Consider the following 19,397-nt stretch of genomic DNA (forward strand, 5'->3'; position numbering starts at 1 on the left):
TTAAGCTTATATGAAAGAATTTGGGATTGTTTGAGGTTTTCAAAAGGGTCTTTATGTATGTGCATGTTAACCTGAGATTTGATTGATCAACAATATGTGTCAATATGAAATTCTGATAGAATTTTTATGAGATTTTGGGAGGTGACAGTTGGTGGCTGAAGGATGAGTCATGACAGTGATGGACAAGATGTAGGTATTCCTCAAGGAAGTATTGTGTCATCTCTACTTTGCTCATTTCACTATGGACATCTGGAAAGAAATGTGATCATTCCATATCTTGAGAAAGCTAGTGAAGCTGCTGCTAAAGATATATCTAGAAGACATATTTCTAGCGATGCTTCTGCAGAGGAAAGTGGTGGGGATGAATATATACTTCTTAGATTTATGTATGACTTCCTTCTCATTTTAACATCAAAGAAGCTGGCTGCTAGCTTCTTTTCCAGGTTTCGAAGAGGATTTTGCGCGTACAACTGCTATATGAATGATAAAAAATTTTCTCTCAATTTTGATATTGGAGACTTATCAAGGATTCCATCAAGTAGGGTTTATGTGGGTGAAGATAGAGATGGTATTTCATTTCTTCGATGGAGTGGACTGCTTATCAATTGTTGCACTTTAGAAGTTCGGGCAGACTACTCTAGCTAAGTTAATTTTCGCATATAATTTTACTTCTTGTCATTCTACTTGCTAGATTATGACACAATCATTTGAACCTTTGAAATCATTCCAGATCATTGTCATGCTACTCATTAAGCGTACATTTGATACTCTCGAATTTGTTAGGTAGCATTCTTATTTGGTTTTATATCTCTTTCTTCCGAACAATTATGCTTGAGAGTTTCCTTTTGCTTGTTTTCTTTTTGTTTATCATTATTGGACCTAATTCTTATCGAATTATCAGCCACAAATTATCAATACCACATCCTTAGCAACTTCTTTTAGATGTTGTGTGAGTTAAAATGTTTAAATTACAAGCAGTAGTCAAGCAGTGTCCAGTCCTCTTTGAAGTACCTTTTTTATGTGTTAAATACGATTCATTTAAGATAAGTCTGTGGTTGGGCTCTTAGAATGAAGCCAGGTCTAATTTTTTGACTCAGTTTTGGTCTCCTTTTAAAAAAAAATGATATTTCATTGTCTTGTTATTGAAGCACTACATGTTGCAGTTAGATTTTCCTTTTGGTTTATCTAATGTAAACTTTGAATCTCAGTTTTATGAAAGTTCAATTTCTTCACCCATTAACTTGTTCCCTATACTAAACAGGTATCTGAATAACCATTTAAGTTCGACTCTTACCATCAGCTGGCAAGGTAAACCAGGTCACCATATGAAGACAAAGCTATGTGGCTTTATGAGACCTAAATGCCATCCTATATTCTTCTGTTCAAATATTAATTCTGCAGATGCTGTCAGATTAAATATATATCAGGCTTTTTTGGTCTGTGCAATGAAGTTTCATTGCTATGTTCGTGACTTATCATACATATGCAAACTTCGCATGAGATTCTATCTAAAAATTATTCAAAAATATGTGAGGTATGGATGTAATCCTTGTTTATCTTACAGTGTGTGGTTATTAAACTTGGTTTATTGAGATGCAGCTTTCTTGTACTGATTTTAGTTGATATTTTAGCATTTGTGAAGCCCCATGTGCAATGGCCATGTAAAGTAATTGAATGGCTGTCTATGCTTTGATACATAATATTTTAATTTAACAACTATAAAATTTAATGATACTTCTCTTATACTATTTTTTCAGCTCATTGTCTTTGTTGATAGTCTTGTTAGGTATATGTACAAGCTCATAAAGAAACGGATGCGTTCTGCATACCGCTAGTCTGATATCCGGCCTATTCTTCAGTTGGAGGAAGAAGATGTTGGTTGGCTTGGGTTTTATGCATATATCCAAGTACTGAAGAGAAAAGAGTCACAGCATAAACAGTAGCTATCCTCATTAAGGTGTGAGTTGGCACATAAAATACATAAGAGTGAGCCACTGCCTTCTCAACTAAAGTATGCAGTTGATGCCTCACATTCCTCCTTAATTTGGAAAATTAAGTATTAAATTCTTGAAGGTATGTGACAAGTAGTATAATGATGGAACTTTTTTCTTTTCGTTTTTACATTAACAGTCAACAACTTTGGGAACTGTATACGAGCTTATTTGGTTATTATTTTTCCTAATGCTTGGTAAAAAGTAGAAAGTCATGCTAGAGACTTCCAAAAAAAAAAAAAAGAATGTTGTGTTTATTTGCATAGAATAAAGCTAGGATGTATTAGACAGTCCAATGTAGTAGTCATAGCCACATTTGTTGCCCGATGTGCTGCAAATGATTCAAAGAAATAAATGGACATTCCATGAATCGGCCATGTTCATCTTAGCTCACAAGACTTCTCATGACTTGGGAGTTGTTCTTCACTGTTGCCTGGGCAATTGGGTATAATAGAAACAGAGTCACTCATGAAGACAAGTGCTCTTCCCCCTCTCAGGTTTGGCAGATGGCAAAAAGCTCAATTGAGGACTTCAATGATGCAGCAACCATAGACTTATTCACTCCTAGACCTATCCACACCTGCTGCTGGTCCCCTCCACCACCTGGTGTCTTCAAGATTAATGTCGATGGGGCTTCGTCAGACCTGGAGGGGAACTCCAGCATAGGAGTCATCATTCGAGACTGCAAAGGCCAAACAATTGCTGCTCTCTGCAAGCCTCTTCAGGCCCACTACTCGGCAGAACTGGTGGAGGTTTTAGCTATGGAGCAAGGGACCTTGCTTCCTCAAGAGTTACAGCTCCCCGTGTTATGTTTGAAAGTGATGCCCTTACAGTGATTAATGCCATCAACGACTCTGCCTTTGGGACTCCATTCGGGCACATTATCCAGGATATCATTCATGTCCAAGCATCCTTTGAATTTTGCTCTTTCAGGCATCTCAATCGGGCTTTCAATTATGCAGCCCATGAGCTTGCTCAATTTGCCCCTAGGAATGGATCTTTTCGTTTGTGGAAAGGGGTTACCCCTTCCTTTTTAGAACCATTTGTACAAGCAGATATGCTGCACTAATCCTGCATGGCAGGCTTCACTCTTGTACCTCTTTCTTGGTTGCAATGCAATTTGAATCCCCTTTCAAAAAAAAAAAAAAAACCACATTTGTTGCAACAGACAGGGAAAAATAAGGGAGATATTTTTATTTTTCGAAAAATTCTGCTTATAAATTTGTTCAACGATTTGTAAATTTACATTCTACACCCAACAATGTGTTATTGAAAATTTTTAAATTTATTTATTTATGATATATTGTCAACTAAGTACCATATGTTAAATTGTCAATAACCTACTGATCTAAAATTTAGAAATTCTTCTAATCACTTAATCCCATCTTCAATCTGAATAGATGCATATATATATGTTGGTAAAGTCTGAAACATGTTTCCATTTTTGTAGACTTAAGACTAATTGTTTTCTGTTGTACCTTCTTTTCACATAAAGATGGACTCTACACAATGATCCTCCTTAGAAGTCATTTATGTGAGAGAGGTAGGCATATAAATTGAACTTCTTTAATTCTTTCTTATGCAAAAAAGAAGCAAGAAAAATAGAGATCCAATGTATCTTTTCCTATTATAGGAAGTGAAGAAATGTCTTTGTTCTGTTCATGACAAATACTTTAAGCACCATTGAGAATTTGTGATCACAAATGTAAATGTTTAACTCTTTGCATCTTTTTTTTTTTTTTTTTTTGGTTTTGAAAAGTAACTCTTTTCATCTTCATTGAGTACCTATTGTTATTTTTCTTACTATGTAATTTTCTTTGGTTGCTTAGAAGTTACAACAAGTGGGGTGGGGATTTATCCCCAAGTTCAATTCTACGGAGTAATTACAAAATACTACTTAGTTACAAGGCTCTTGACTATTATGTCATCTTTTTCTTTCTATGGTTAACGGTAGTAACATGAAAAAAAAAAAAAACATTTAGTTTTATCACCATGTGCAACTTGATCATTAAAATTGTTCAAGTATATACAAAAATATGTAGATACTTGTTGTGTTTATGAATAAAGGAATGGTTTTAACATCGGATTTTCTTGGTGCAGGTGCACATTTGCAGTCAGTAATAGTCACATGGCTTTTCCACGTCTTATTAATAATATTTTGTCAAAAAAAAAAAAAAACCTTTCCACCTTGTTTAACTATTCTTATTTTGGATTGCAGGTCTATCCTAACTAGAACATAACAAGTGAATGTAAGTCGCATCTGGCGAGAAGCAAATTTTTTGTTCAGACAGATTGGCAAAGCAGGGAGCTTCTCAAAGGGATAGAGAGATCTTTTATGATACATGCCCTACATATTTGCTAACCTGTCTTTTTTTTTTTGGATTCAATGGGATTCGACACAGCCCGCGCGTGCAAGTCGCCAATGAAGATGCTGTTTTGTAATTTACCTGTTTTTTGTGGTCTGCAATATACTAGTCTGTATATGGTAGTAATATGACTGTAAGGTTGTCATCCATTTCTGTTGTTTTAGCCAGTTGCTAACTTAACTGTGATGGTTTGCTCTGTATATAGGTGTTGGTTTATCTGTGATTCTGTATTTCCTTTTTGTCAAAAAAGACTAAGCTAGGGGGAAAAAAGAAGAATATATATATATATATATATAATATAAGTAGAGTTTCATTTGATATAGAATTTAAATCCTATTGGAATTAAGATTTCTAATCAATTTGTTTGTTGCTATCTCATAAATTCCATAAAAAGTGGAAAAAAAAAAAAAAAGGTCATATGAATAGAAAGAAAACGAAAACATTTTTTTAAATGGAAAAAAGGAAACTTTTCTTTTATAACAAAAAAAAAAAAAAAAAAAAAACAAACAAACAAACAAAATTTTTTTTTTTAGAAGAACAAACATTTATTATATATAGATACTTTTTTTTTTTTGGGAAAAGAAAGAGAAGGTGTTTACTTTAAACTCAAATATTTATTACCTTATTTACAAATTTTTTTTTTTTTTAACTTTATCCAAAAACATTTTTGTTATAATAGTATGAACAATAATTATCTAAAAAAAAAAGTCTCATGTGAAATTTAAATTTTAAAAAAAAAAGAATAGATGAAGATTGTTGCTGTTTTTTGTTTTTTAAAATTAAAAAAAATAAGATTAGATAAAGAGTTTGAATGGTAATCAAATTAAAAAAATTTATCAATTTATAAGTTATAAATTTTAATAATAAAAGGATTAGATGAAGAGTTTGAATTATAATCAAATTTAGATTTTTATCAATTTAGAAATTATAGGAGAAGAAAATAAATACAGAAAAATTTTATTTACTTTTTAAAAGTTTAAAAAAATTTCTACAATTTAGTACAGTCACTTCTCACAACTACAACTTATAAACCCAACTTTCATTCTATAATAGTATATGATTTATTTATACACACCAAAATTTAAGGGTCAAGCTTAAATTTAATAGTTTCTTAAAAAAAAGCTTAGTTTAGTAACACTTGACTAATTGAGACTATAACATATATCCCCTTTTAAAAATATGTCACGTTTTACCGGTGCAGAAGATGCACTTACCAAAACCAATTCCAAAATTTAAGCAGTGACATGGCACAGACACATTACTCAAACCTCAGCGATTTTAAGACTCTCTCTCTCTCTCACAAAACCAAAAGGAATCAGAGAAATTAGGGTTTAATCGCAGAAATGGCAATGGCTAGACGAATAAGATCGACTCTCCCTCTCTTCACAAAGGATCCCCGCTCCGATTCCCTCTCAGCTCACCGGTCCGCGCTCGCTCTCACCGACTCTCAGGTGCTTTCTTCATCTCTAAACCAAAACGGTCTCGTATTTTGCTAATTTGCTCTGGTTTTGATTTGGTTACGCGCTTGTTTGGTTTCCGAGAAAATCGGAGGAAAGTTGTGAAATTTAATTGGAGGTGAGAGAAGCCGAAGCAATCCTTGTGTGTGAATCATTCCGTGAAGGACTTCGTGATCTTTGGGTTTCTAATCTCTCTCATCTGCTTCATTTTTGGAAATCTTAGCCCAAGTGACCACAATCTCTCTCTATATCCCCACACTTGCACAGAGATGCTCTATGCAATTTTTGAATTTGTATGCTTTCTCTCTCGATTTCATTTCTGAAAATATGTGGGTATTGTGATTCTTATTTAAGCTTGTAGTTGAGCTTCGGCTGGGCATATGGGTATTGTTTTTCTTTTTCTTTTTTCTTTTTTTTTGAGAAACAGGGTATTGTTTTTCTTGGTTCTTGTTCTTGTTACCGTTCTGACTGTGTGGGCTCCATCACTTTATCATAAAAATTGAGTTTGAATCATGAAAACTGAGAAATGAGAACTGAGTTTTGGGTTAGATCAAATCAAATAGGCCTTAAATATTCAGATTTTGTTTTTCAAGGCAAAACACACACACACACCCATATATATATATATATATATATATAAAAGACAAACTAGAGATGAAGCAACAAAAGAACCCACTTTTTTAATACAGAATAAAAATAAAAATAAAAATAAAATTGAGTACTATGTACAAAGTTGAGCCAGCTTTTTTTATTGTTTGTGTGCTGTGACTTCCTACCATTGCTTATTCTTTTTGCTGCAAAGTCGCAGCAGCTCCTGCACCACTCCTTCAATCTCTTTATCTCCCTTATTTTCCATGTTCTCCCTCAATTCTTTTGCCTTCCTCTTTGGAGTTTTCTCCACAAGTACCTTCCTGATCACCTTTGCCACCTCTTCTCTTTCAAGCCTCCCATTCGTGTCTCTCTTCACTTCTACACCTGCACCTAACGCCTCCACCAGCCTAGCATTCACTGGCTGATCAAGATGCATGGGCATGGCTATAATTGGAACCCCAAACTTCATGCTCTCCATCACAGAACTCCATCCACAATGACTCACAAACCCACCAATGCTAGAGTGCTTTAAAATCGTTTTTTGTGGTGCCCATCCCTCCACAACCATTCCCCTATCTCCAATGCTATCAAGAAAACCTTTTGGAAGTGCCATTTGAAGATTGACTTTCTCACCTTGAGGGAATCTCACTACCCATATGAAGTTTACCATGCTGAGCTCTACCCCATAAGCTATCTCTTGCATTTCCTCCTTTGACAAAAAATACTTGCTGCCAAATGAAACAAACACAGCTGATGATGGTTCCTTGCCATTTAGCCACTCTATGATTTCCTTTTTCTCATCTTTTTCAACGGGGTCTTGAACAAGTGGACCAACCGGCACAATCTTCTTCTTCACTAAAACAGAGAGATAATCAATATACTTCGCCTCGATTTCTCGAAAAGTTTTGATCAAAATGATTTCAGAAGATTGTTGGAAGCATTCTAGTATTCAATCCCCATTGTTAGTATCATTTGCGAACTTACGAACCTCATAATCCCGAAGATAAATTTCTGGAGAAAGATATTCAACACCAGGGTTGTAGGCAAGGTGCATAAAAAAAGATGTCATTGAAGCACTCAGGGCCAAGAACTCAGTGGCTGGAATATTTTGTGACCGAGCTAGTGACGGTGCCAATATCTGAAGAAAATCATAAATAACCAAATCAGGCTTTAATTGCTTTACAATGGTGGTGATGTTTGGGCTAGCCATGTCCATGGCCTTTTTGAGTGTGGGCATGAGATGGGGTGGCAAGCCATTGGTTGTGTGGTAGTGTGGTGGAAGCTTGGGTAAGGATGGAAGATGGAGTTCTACAAGTTCTATTGACAGTGAATCCTTTTCAGATAGTTGTTGTTTGATGGGGCCAAGGTTTATAGGTGTAGTACAAAAATAAATATGAAAGTTTCTAGTTGTTAGCTTCTTGGCTAGCTCTAGGAAGGGTGATATATGGCCATGAGCTAACCATGGGAGCACTAAGACACTAATAGTGTTGTGTGTAGCTTCCATTCTCAATTTCCTGCTCTTTGGGGGGCTACTGCTTTTGGCTTTGTCTGGGGACAGATACTATATATAATACGAGCTGGTAATCAAATAAAATTTCATTACCAATTGAGTTCCTGTGAGATCAATTGATAAAATTTTTGGTAGTCAAATAAAATATATGGGTTTTCTTTTTTGTTAAAATAATTTGCACCAAAAATTAGTTGATATCTTAGAGTCTGTTTAGAATCTGCTTATTTTGTTGAAACTGTAAACTTTTTATTAAAAGTACTGTAAATTAAGGTAAAAGTTAGCTGAAGTAGTATAGTGAGGCGCATGAATAGTAGTAAAAATAATAGTAAAAATAAATTAAATAGTAAAATAAGCTAACTTTTTAATTTGGAGCCATACGCACACTTAACTTGATAACAAGAACCTAAATAGATGTTATAAGTTAAAATTCTAATGTATTTTAAAAAAAATAAATAAACAAAAACAAAAATAGAGAGGAAGAAGAAGAAAGGTAAGACCGGTAATATGAAAGTTAGAAACATTAGAGTCTGGTCTAAGGGCATTACCAACAGTTTCTCCATATTTTTGTACTATTTGGACAGTGAAAAATGATATTTACTTTTTAGTTACCTACTTTTTCAAATTCGTCTTCCAATAAATTATCTATCCTTTCTCTATCTCATTTAAATATTATTTTCTTTTTCATTATTTATTCTTTTTTTAACAACTATATTTTTTAATGAGAAATGTTATATTCACAGCATTTTTTGCAATATTTTCAACAACAAAATTTATGAAGAAAGTTGTTATTAGTTTTAATTTTAACCCACCACTGGAATTATTTTTTTGCTTACCAATATTAACTAATAACAATCTATTATATAAAATTTATTGTAAAAATATTAAGATAGCGTTTCTCAATTAGAATTTTTTTTTATTTTTCTTTTCTTTCATCTCACTTTCATCCATACATTTCTTTTCTTTTCTTTTCTTTTTTCTCCCCTACATACATGTCCATTATCTCTATCCCCCCTTCTTTTATTTTCTTTTTCTCTTTCATTCAAGAACATTCCAACGAGCTCTCATTCTCTCTTTTTTTCCCCAGCTCTCTCTTTTCTTTTTCTTTTTTTTTTTCTTTTTTTTAACTTGATTCTAGAACATTCACTAGCTCTCTTTGCAATAAGAAAAAAAGAAAAAAAAAAAAAGAAAAGAGGTATAGAGAGAAAGAACAAGAGAGATGGGTCACTATGCCATCGCCCATCTTCGTCCCCACGCAATGTAGTCTAGATGGGTCAGATGACTTCTGTCTTCTATTTTTTTTTTTTTTTTTTGGATTAATTTTAAAATTGTGTTTTTGAGTTTGTATTCTGATAATCTGATTATGCTTGATTTTAGAGATGTTTGAGAGAAAGATTGTTATGTTTGTAGCTGTGAGAGAAGAGAAAGAATTTTTTTTTATTGAGATGTATGAATTTTTTAAGTAGAAAAATTCATTTGGAGTTGCTACAGTGCTTCTCTAGATAGAGAAGCACTGTAGCAATTTCAAAAAATATTTGGAAAAATTTTGCATTTAGAAAATCTGTTGGAGTGTGAACAGTAGAGTTTTCTCTTCAAAAAATAAATATAGCTAATCTATTGGAAATGCTCTGAACTAAACTAAAATAAGGGTGTAGAAAAGGAATCAAGTTTAAACGTCACTCGTGATACTTAACCAGTAATAAGAAACACAAAACTTACGTAAGTGCTTGCATAAGTAATATAAGTGGTGTTGATACTTATTTTCGCGACACATTTTCTATAAGCTCGAATCAATCAAGCCCGACTTCATTGTGAGCTCAATTCATGTATTATATTTTATTTTATTCTTTTAAACATGGTCTAAGCTCATGTGACTTATGTGAGAAATTGAGGATGTGCGGTTTAGAGAGTATGGGTTGGTTCCTTTCGGACATTTTGCATGAACCTAGCTCATGCGTGCTACTAAGTGGGTAAGGGACACCGGTAGTACCTCAAGCTCATGGAAGAGGTCTTGTATTCAAAATTTCCACCCCAAAATAGTTTTTATGCTCTGGATGACATGTGGCCTAAAGTTTCTACCCTAACCCACTTTACCTTTAAAACGTAGTTGGTTCCCATTTACCAACTCTATCTACTAGGCCTCACTTAGGTGAGTCTTCCAATGATCTGAAATATTTGACCAAAGGCAACCAATTAGAGCAAACCCTATTTATTTTCAAAAGGCGAAAAACACATTTTGGTCCCTACATTTTCGCACGATTCCTACTTTGGTCCATAAATTTTATTTTTACCGCTTTTAGTCCCTGTTTAGAAAAACGCCTTCTGTTTTAGTCCTTTCCGTCAGTGCCGTTAGGGCACTGACCTACGAGGCAAACAGAATTATTAAAATAATAATAAAAAAATTTATTTTGTCATTAAAAAATGCCAAGTCAGCATTTAAATTTTTAAAAATAATTTATTAAATTTAACTAAATAAAAAAATAGAAAACAGAAATAAAAATAAAAAATCACATTAATTAAGATTAAAGTGTTCTTAAGCAAGAACAACAAGAACACATACACAAACCCAGAAATTAAAAATCAAAAATTAAAATTTTCAAAATCATCACATACACATGAAAGTTTGGAAATGTTCCAATCGGGGCCACATGAAAGACAAAATAAACTGCAAAAACAACCCAAACACACACTGTACATGACAACAACATAGATTCAAACCCAGTAATGCTTTAAACTTTAAAAAGCAAACCCAGATATAGATTCAAAAAAAAAAAAATTAAGTACCCATGGAAGAAAACTAGGGTTTGGTTGGGTACATTCGATACACCCGAAGAAGCTGCACTCGATTACGACGGTGCCAACTCGTTCGCTCCGTGGAGCCAAAGCTAAGACGAACTTTCCGCCAACAGTTCCGGCCACCGTAGGCAGCGGCGGTGGGCTTCCTCTCCCTCTCGATCTCAACCTTCCCTCCTCCAACAGACTCGTACTCGGCGAGTTTTTATACACCGGCGTTCTCAAAGACATCAACTGTGTCGCCACCGAGTCTAACCCGTCTTCCTCATATCAAGTTAAGCGAGAACCTCAAGCTTCCACCTCTGCTATTACTGTCGCTTCCGCCGGACCCACACATCATGTCCCTGAGAGCTCCACCACGGCGTCGTTTCTAGGTCCCTTGTGGCGTGGTTTGCCTGTCGATCTCAACGAGCTGCCTCCTTTGTGGCTTTTTTTTTTTTTTTTTTGAAAAAACCTCCTTTGTGGCTTTGAATGACATGAATGAATGCTGGTCTGACCTATTTTATTATGACGGTGTTTTTCACCCCTTTAATTAGTTCCTTTCTTTATTTATTTTCTCTTTTTCTTGAGACTATCTGAGTCTAGTAGTATTAGACTATTAGTAACGTGAAAACAAAAAGTTTCAAGAAATGTATATTTTGAACCCAAATTTTAATTTTTGAATTTTAATTTCTGGGTTTGTGTATGAGTTCTTGTTGTTCTGGGTTTCAAGAACACTTTAATCTTAATTAGTGTGATTTTTTATTTTTATTTCTGTTTTTTATTTTTTTTTATTTAGTTAAATTTAATAAATTATTATTTTTAATTTAAATGCTGACTTGGCATTTTTTAATGACAAAATAAAATTATTTATTATTATTTTAATAATTCTGTTTGCCACGTAGGTCAGTGCCCTAACGGCACTGACGGAAAGGACTAAAACAGAAGGCGTTTTTCTAAACAGAGACTAAAAGCGGTGAAAATAAAATTTAGGGACCAAAGTAGGAATCGTGCGAAAATGTAGGGACCAAAATGTGTTTTTCGCCTTTTCAAAATTATGTAAAAAGCTTACCAAACTCTTCCTTAAACAAAAAATCGTAGGAGATAAAAACATCTTCCACTACTCAGAAATCAGTAATTAGCAACACCCCAAACTCTATATAAAACTCTATTTTCAATTCAAAAATGAACTAATCGTGTTCTACCCGCATACCTGAAACTTCAGAGTAAAAACCCATCAACATTCTCATGATTCTGAACCTTAGGGGTGGAAATATGGGTACAGGGGAACCTGCCCTCTCTTCCTCACAACCTCTTAATTTCCTTTTCTCGATGACTGTGGGTCGAAATTTTAGACCTGTTGAACCACATATTCCCCATAGAGCCGAAACTTGAGAGCCAAAACCCACTGAGTTAGGAAACATTCTCACAATTCTGAATCTTAGGGGTGAAAATATGGGTACAGGGGAACCTTCTCTCTTTTCCTCACAACTTTTCTCAATTTCTTCTTTTCGGTGACTGTGGGTCGAAGTTTCAGACTTGTCATGTTTTTATGCTTTTTCAGCACTTTTGTTATTAGCGTTTTGATTCTCTCTTGTCAAAGCACCATTAGCCTTTGTTTTCTATACATTGTGAATTTTGGGCTTGATTCTCCACAAATAAACACTTCTAAAGAACCTAATGGGATATTTGGGTCGTTTTCACATTTTCGGCCCTTGTTGCAAAAACGTCCCTGACAAGTGACAAAAAATTAAAGAAAGAAAATTTTAAATTGAACTTTTGACCTTTATTTTCAATTTAAAATATTGTCGTCATTGGTCCTTTATTATATATGATATATGCAAAGTAACTATATCTCATTAGAATATAAAAAAAGCCACGTAAATACAATTAAATCTTACAAGATCGAATTATTATTATTTTGTTGGACAAAATATCCAAATTTAACTTGGTTATATTACCAAAATTTTTTAATAAAATTTCAACATATGACGCCTATTCGATGATGTAATTCAGGGGTAGACCCAAGTGAGGACCCAAGGGCTTGGGCCGTCCCTAGGCCAATTTTTTTTATTTATAGTTATTATATATTTTTATTTTTGTAGTTGGATCTCTTTCCAAAACTTTAGACCATTTTATCCCAATCAAACTAATTAGCCTAATCCAAATAGCAACTATTAAACCCAAAAATTTAACAAAACAATAAAAACATTTACAATGGTGATTGTATTTTAGTAAAAAAAAAAAAATTTACAACCAAAGAACCAAAAAATCATGTGTTATTAGAGAAATTAAAACAAAATTTTTTACAACTACAGTAAACTGGTATAAATACCAGCTAACTATAACAAGTTGTTAAAAATAATATGCAATATTTTATTAAGATTATATTTTTTCCTTCAATTAAAAAACTCAAATTCTCTATCTTCATTTATTACTTTAATGAGTTGTTTATATTATTTTAAATGAAGTGATAAAAGAAATAGAACATTTGATATTATGTCTATTGTAAAGTAGAGTGGTAAAATAGATTAAATAGTTTTTTAAGTTGTTAAAAACTAAAATTTTTAGCACCACCACTGTGAATGATCTAATTTCAAAAAAAAAAAAAAATCATAGCCAACCTAGTATTTAAAAAAAAAAATTATTTTGTTTTTGTCTTTGTTGGTAGACGATTGCATCTTAATGTATATAGAAACAACGATTTTGTATATTTATAATTTTTAATACTATATAGATATCTATTTGGAGTTTTTTTTTTTTTTTTTTTTACTCTTTATACTCTGGTCCCCGCTAGCTTGAAATCTTGAATTTGTCCCTAATGTAATTAACCATATATTTCTTATTCAACAATAAAAAAACTTTTCTAATTAAGTCAACTGGAACTGATATGTTATAGTACCAAATTTAAACTAACTAGCTAGCAACCCGTATAATGTACAGAAATGATCAATAAAATATAATTTTATCTCTCTTTTCTAATTGGCATATAAATATGAAAATCTGTTAATTATAATAGTCATAAATGGTTATTTATTTTAATTATGTTTGTATATGAAATTTTATAATTTTATAAATTATAATAAAGTGAGCACATTTTATCTTCTTATTGTAAGTTGTAACCAAATTTTGTCCTCAAAATTACCTTCCTTTGATATATATATAAATATATATATATATATATAAAGAAAAAAAAAAAAAAAAAAGAGATAACTAGAGATACAACCTACATTTGGAACTTAGCTAGTTTAGAGCATTGACAACCTATTTGCAAAATTTTATCTAACTTTTCTAGCAAAAAACCACTTTTTAATTTCAATTATCCATTTTTCAAATACATGCTACACCTCATTCTTCATTTTCTTATAGATTCATTCAAAATATTTTATCTATATATTAGGGAACAGAAAGAGTGGAGAGATAGAAATTTAGAAAAAAAAAAAAAGTTGGAAAAAGTTCTACAAAACGTTACATTGCTCTTCGAGGCTTTTTTTTTTTAATTTTTTTTCAATCTATATTATTAATAACAAGATTCTCGGTTTGGATTTCAACTTTTTACTTACTAAAACATTCTTATCTTTTAGTTAAATAATTTTAAATTAAAAAACACGTATTGGTTAAAAGAGTAATTTACTATTCTTAAGTTTTAGGCCTTTTGTTTTATTTTCTCAATTTTACCTAAAACTTAGGACACTATCTTATTTTTAACGTTACCTTAACTCTTTCTTAAAAAAAAAAATAAAATAAACTTGGTTATTTATATATCACTTTTAAACATTAAACACTAAACAAAAAACAAATAAATAAAAAAATAGTATTATTCCATGAGCAAAGTGTGTGTTATGAGTCTAGTTATATATACATTTATTTTGGCAACGTGCTTAAGCTTGTTGAGTAGTGACCACAACAATGACATACACAGGATGTTGATTTTCGACTGTCAGGTGTGTGGAACTGCTTACAAGAGCTAGCCAGAGTGTCTTCAACACTTGGGGGCCTGACACACCAAGACCTTCGAGATTGACTGACGTTGCACCTCATGTGGAACTTTCATCCACAACAACATCTGCATAATTTGAGGTTCAATCATTCCCGGAGCTGCCCACTGGTATATTATTTTAGGATTTTTATTAATGTGTTCTTTTTTTCTTTTTGCAGATTGACATCTCCGTAGGTATATATGGTATTAGTTTTTTGTTTGTTAGAGATATATATTAGACATATATTAGCCCAATGTAATAGGCCCAAGCCCAATCCTACTTGTACTAGTAGTCTAAGGTTTAGTCGCCTATATATACTCATGTTAGGGTTCATTGTAATATAGGTTATTATACTACACTCTTATATAATAAAGATGTAGCCATTAAAGGATTCTGCCGTGGATGTAGGCCGATAAGGCTAAACCATGTAACCTTTGTATTCTCGGTGTTCCTATTTTATGCTTCCCCTTCCAACTTTCTGGTTCTTGTTGATATCTCTGGTGTTCTTCCGCTGCCCTCGCCTTCATCCAGTAGTCATTGTCAAAAGCGAGTCACCGCCGTCACGCCCACAGCTCCTAAAACACATCAATATACAGACCATTCAATCTTTCTCTCTCACTTTATATTATTAACATTATTGATTAGGTTAGAATTTCATGCTATTATCTTAAAGAATCACTCACCTAAATGCTTCTATTCATATTTCATGGTCTCTTTAATTAGTGGAAATTTCTAAAATGTGTAGTGAAATTTGAAATTAATATTTTTGTATATATATATATATATATATATATAACCTTTAACATTATATCATACCCGATTTCTACTAATAATAATATTATTATTATTATTACAACAAAGAAAAGGATCAAACTCCTCCTTTTCTTTATTGTTGCATTCCATGTCCACCAAAGGATGATTTGTACAGCACAAATTCAAATGTACTTTGATGGTGTCACAAAAAACATCCAACTTCGTAACTCGTTCATATGTCTCGTCCAAGGAAAGACAAGCTATGACAAACCACAGGCGAAGTGATCGTTCCAAGCGTCCTAACTAACCTTGTCTGTCTTCGGACGGACGAGATCCCATGGGAATCTTACCCATCATCATTCGGGCAAAGGGCAAGCCGTCCAAGATGATCTCGTCTGTCTTTAATAAAAGATGGACGAGTTCATCATGGAACGGCCCGTCCCACCTAGGTAACTTCCATAGCGGTTATGGAAGTTACCCACAATTCTCCGGACTCCTTGACATTGGGAACGGTTATTAAACAGATAACCGTTCTCCACACACTATATAAGAATTCTCCGATGAAGGGTAAGGCATTCAGTCAATTTTGTTTAAAGAAAATACTCCTTCCTTACAGAGAGAAAAAAGTAACTAACTTCATCATCGGAGGACTTTTGGCCGGTCCCCACCGGTCTCCTCTAATCCAGTGTTCTTGTTTTATAGGAAATAGCTCAAAGATCATCATCGTTCGAGACTCGTCAACCTACTGATATTCAAGGAACTATCATACTTCATTAACTTTGAGCCGTTACCTAACTCACACTCTAAGAGTGTGTTTGAATATCGCTTATTTTGCTAAAAACTGAAAACACTGTAATAAAATAATTTTTAAATATGTGAATAGTGCCATAAGACCCATTTTTAATGAAAGTTTTTGTGAAAAAGAGGTTTGTGAGTCAAGTTTGTGTAGAAAAAGAGGTTTGAGTCAAGTTTGTGTGAAAAAAGAGGTTTGTGAGTCTCGTAAACAGTGTATGGGATCCACTGAAAAGCTGAGGAAATAATCAGTATCAAAACGTACAATAAGCCTGCAAATTCGTCACAATTAACACTTGTAAAAGTACTAGCAATAGTAGAAGTCTAAAGAAGTGCCACAACCCATAAAAATATTAGTACCGGTAGAGGCATAAGAGGTGCCAGTTATGTGATAATATAGATATCTAGTTGGTTAAAATAAAAAGTAAATGGGTGTACGATTGTAAGTGCAACTATCCCAAAATAATTGCAATTTACCCCCAATTTTGTCAAGCCTATTGCATTGTTGTAACTTGTAAATAAAAATGAATCTGGCAATTCAATAGATCCACTTGGGTTATAATCATTAATTTGTTGTGGAATTGACCCAATACACGAGTCAATTAGAAATAATAATAATAATAATAATAATAATAATAAGGTGTCGTTTTTAATTTTATGAATTCTTGTGTGTTTGGCTAGAACTATCAAGCTCCCTTTTTAGTTTTTATGTGTAGTTTTTTAAAATCACATTTTAAAAAAAAAATAATTTCTCAATTTTTCAAAGTACAAGTATACTTTATCATTTTATCAACAAATATATATATATATATATATATAATATACACACTTTAGCATATTTTCTGCAAAAAACTAAATAAGTTGTTCCCAAATAAAAACTAGTTTAGGACTACAATTCTAATAGAATTTAGACATTGTTAGTTGAGTGTCCATCTTAAGACTCATTGACATGGCATTCACAGCGGTGATAATGTGATGGATCATTGATCCGAGACAAAAACAAGTAGAAAGAGAAAAAGGTAAAAGTAAAATTGACAGAGTTTAATGAATTTGTTCTTGTTTACTTAATTCACTATGTTAGCATAGGACTCAAATCACCACTTTCTAAGAATATACGTTATTTAAAAACTTGTTATGATAAAAGAATTCAATGTAAAGAAAAAAAAAATGAATAAATGACTAAAGAAAAAAAGAGAATGGAGTATTCTTGTTCCTTTTAAGTTCCTATTAGGATTTTTAGGAGTAGAGGGGGGCGATCACTATGGCTTACCTACCTAGTTGTGATCATAGTGGCACCTTATTTGCTCTCGAGCGAGACCCTATACTCCCAGTCTGTGAGAAACTCACTTATTATTTTTTGAACCGTTTAGGATGAAGATGAGATTTAAAGAGTATCAATACACAACTAGTGTTAAGGCTTGAACCCAAGTCCTGAAATTTGCTAGCTAGCCTGGTATCTTACCAACTAGGGCACCCGAATGTATTACATTGTATTTATTCCCATCTAGTTTAGTAAAGTAATTTATTGGCAAAAATCACATTTTCAGGTGATTTCCACTTTGGTTCCTAGATTTTATTTTTACTGTTTTTAGTCCTTATTTAGAACAATGTCATCAATTTTAGTCCTTTTTCTAATGCCCTAATGGCAAAGTCCTAGGTGGCAGACGGAACTATTAAAATAATAATAAATTTTTTTATTTTTGCATTAAAAAATGCCACGCTAACATCTAAATTAAAAAAAAAAAATTATTAATTTTAACTAAATTGAAAAATTAAAAACCAAAAATCACATTAATTAAGATCTAAGTGTGTTTTGAAAAAAAAACAACAAAAACACAAACCCATAAATTAAAAAAAAAAAAAAACCAACAAACAACCATTCAACACCAAATTCTCCAGCAAATCACTAATCCACATGATTTTCACAAAGTCCATAATTGAATAACTAATTTGCCATACAACACCGAATTCTCCAACAAATCAAACCCATAAACTCAATAAACAAACCAATCTCCAACAAATCCATAAACCTATATTTTCTTAGGAAACAAACACCAAAAACCCAAAAAAATAAGCTCAAATACAAATTCATAAATCCCAAAGCCCCCATTTTCTCAAACCCAACAAAATCATCAAAGACCCATAACAAGCCACACCCAAAATCTCCATTCCTTTTCTTGTTCTTCTTCCCTAGATCCACCACCACTAAACCCAAATCCATCACAACCAAACCCTAAAACCATTTCAACCATAGCTCAGATATATTAACCATCAAATAACCCAAACCCTCACACCATCACAGATTGAAGAAGGGAGATTGAGTGGGTGAGTCTAAGAAAAGTAGAGACTAGAGATGGAGGGAGAGAGCAAGTATACCACCTTGATGGTGGCTTGTGGCAGTGAACGTCGAGGAAGGAGAGCGATTGACTATGGTGGATTCGTCATCATCAAGGGTGCTGTTGTTGATGAAAGAGAGAGCCTGGCCAATTTGGTGCTTCTTGGCTGGGGCCTCGTCAGCTCTCTCTATCTCATGGTCAAATCCCATGGTTGAACCCCATGGCTGAGACATATGGCCACACCCATCAGTTGCTGATATTTGAATATAAACAAAAGATCACAAATTCAAAATTTGAAAAGAAACAAGCACCGAGAGAGATAGAAAGAGAGAGTCATTGATCTAAAAAGAAAGAAGAAAAACAAAGACACAAACACAAATAGAGCATGTAATGAATCTTGAAAGAACGAAGAAAAAGAAGTAACCCTAAGGCCCCTTGTGTCAAACTTGTACTTTGCCTATTAGAAAGAGGCAAAGGTATCAGCAGAGTTAAGCTTTTAGTGCTCACTTCTTTCTAACTTAATTCTGACTTTTTTGGGTTTTAATTTTTAATGATAAAGAAAAAGGGAGAAAAAAAGAAGAAGAAGAGAAAATGTTTTAATTTTCTCTACCCCTTGTGTTGGTTATATTTTAATTTTTTGGGTTCGTGTTTTTTGTTTGTTTTCTAAGAAAAAGAAAAAGAGAAAATCTTAAATAAAGGAAAATGTTCTTTTTGTTCTTAAATTTGGGTTTGTGTTCTTTTTGTTCTTGTTTAAGACACATTTAGATCTCAATTCATGTGATTTTTGGTTTTTAATTCTATTTTTATTTTTGGATCATGCTAACGAGTGCCCTAAGGGTACTCATTAATAAT

The 19,397-nt window shown here is 33.0% G+C and overlaps 2 pseudogenes; one reads left to right on the plus strand and one right to left on the minus strand.

Moving 5' to 3' along the window:
• Window positions 1-6,244: 6,244 nt before the first annotated feature.
• LOC115984027 lies at window positions 6,245-8,018 on the minus strand (annotated as a pseudogene).
• A 1,846-nt stretch (window positions 8,019-9,864) lies between these two features.
• LOC115984498 lies at window positions 9,865-14,758 on the plus strand (annotated as a pseudogene).
• The last annotated feature ends 4,639 nt before the right edge of the window (window positions 14,759-19,397 follow it).

Source organism: Quercus lobata, chromosome 4 (assembly GCF_001633185.2).
Source record: "Quercus lobata isolate SW786 chromosome 4, ValleyOak3.0 Primary Assembly, whole genome shotgun sequence".
Lineage (NCBI taxonomy): Eukaryota > Viridiplantae > Streptophyta > Magnoliopsida > Fagales > Fagaceae > Quercus > Quercus lobata.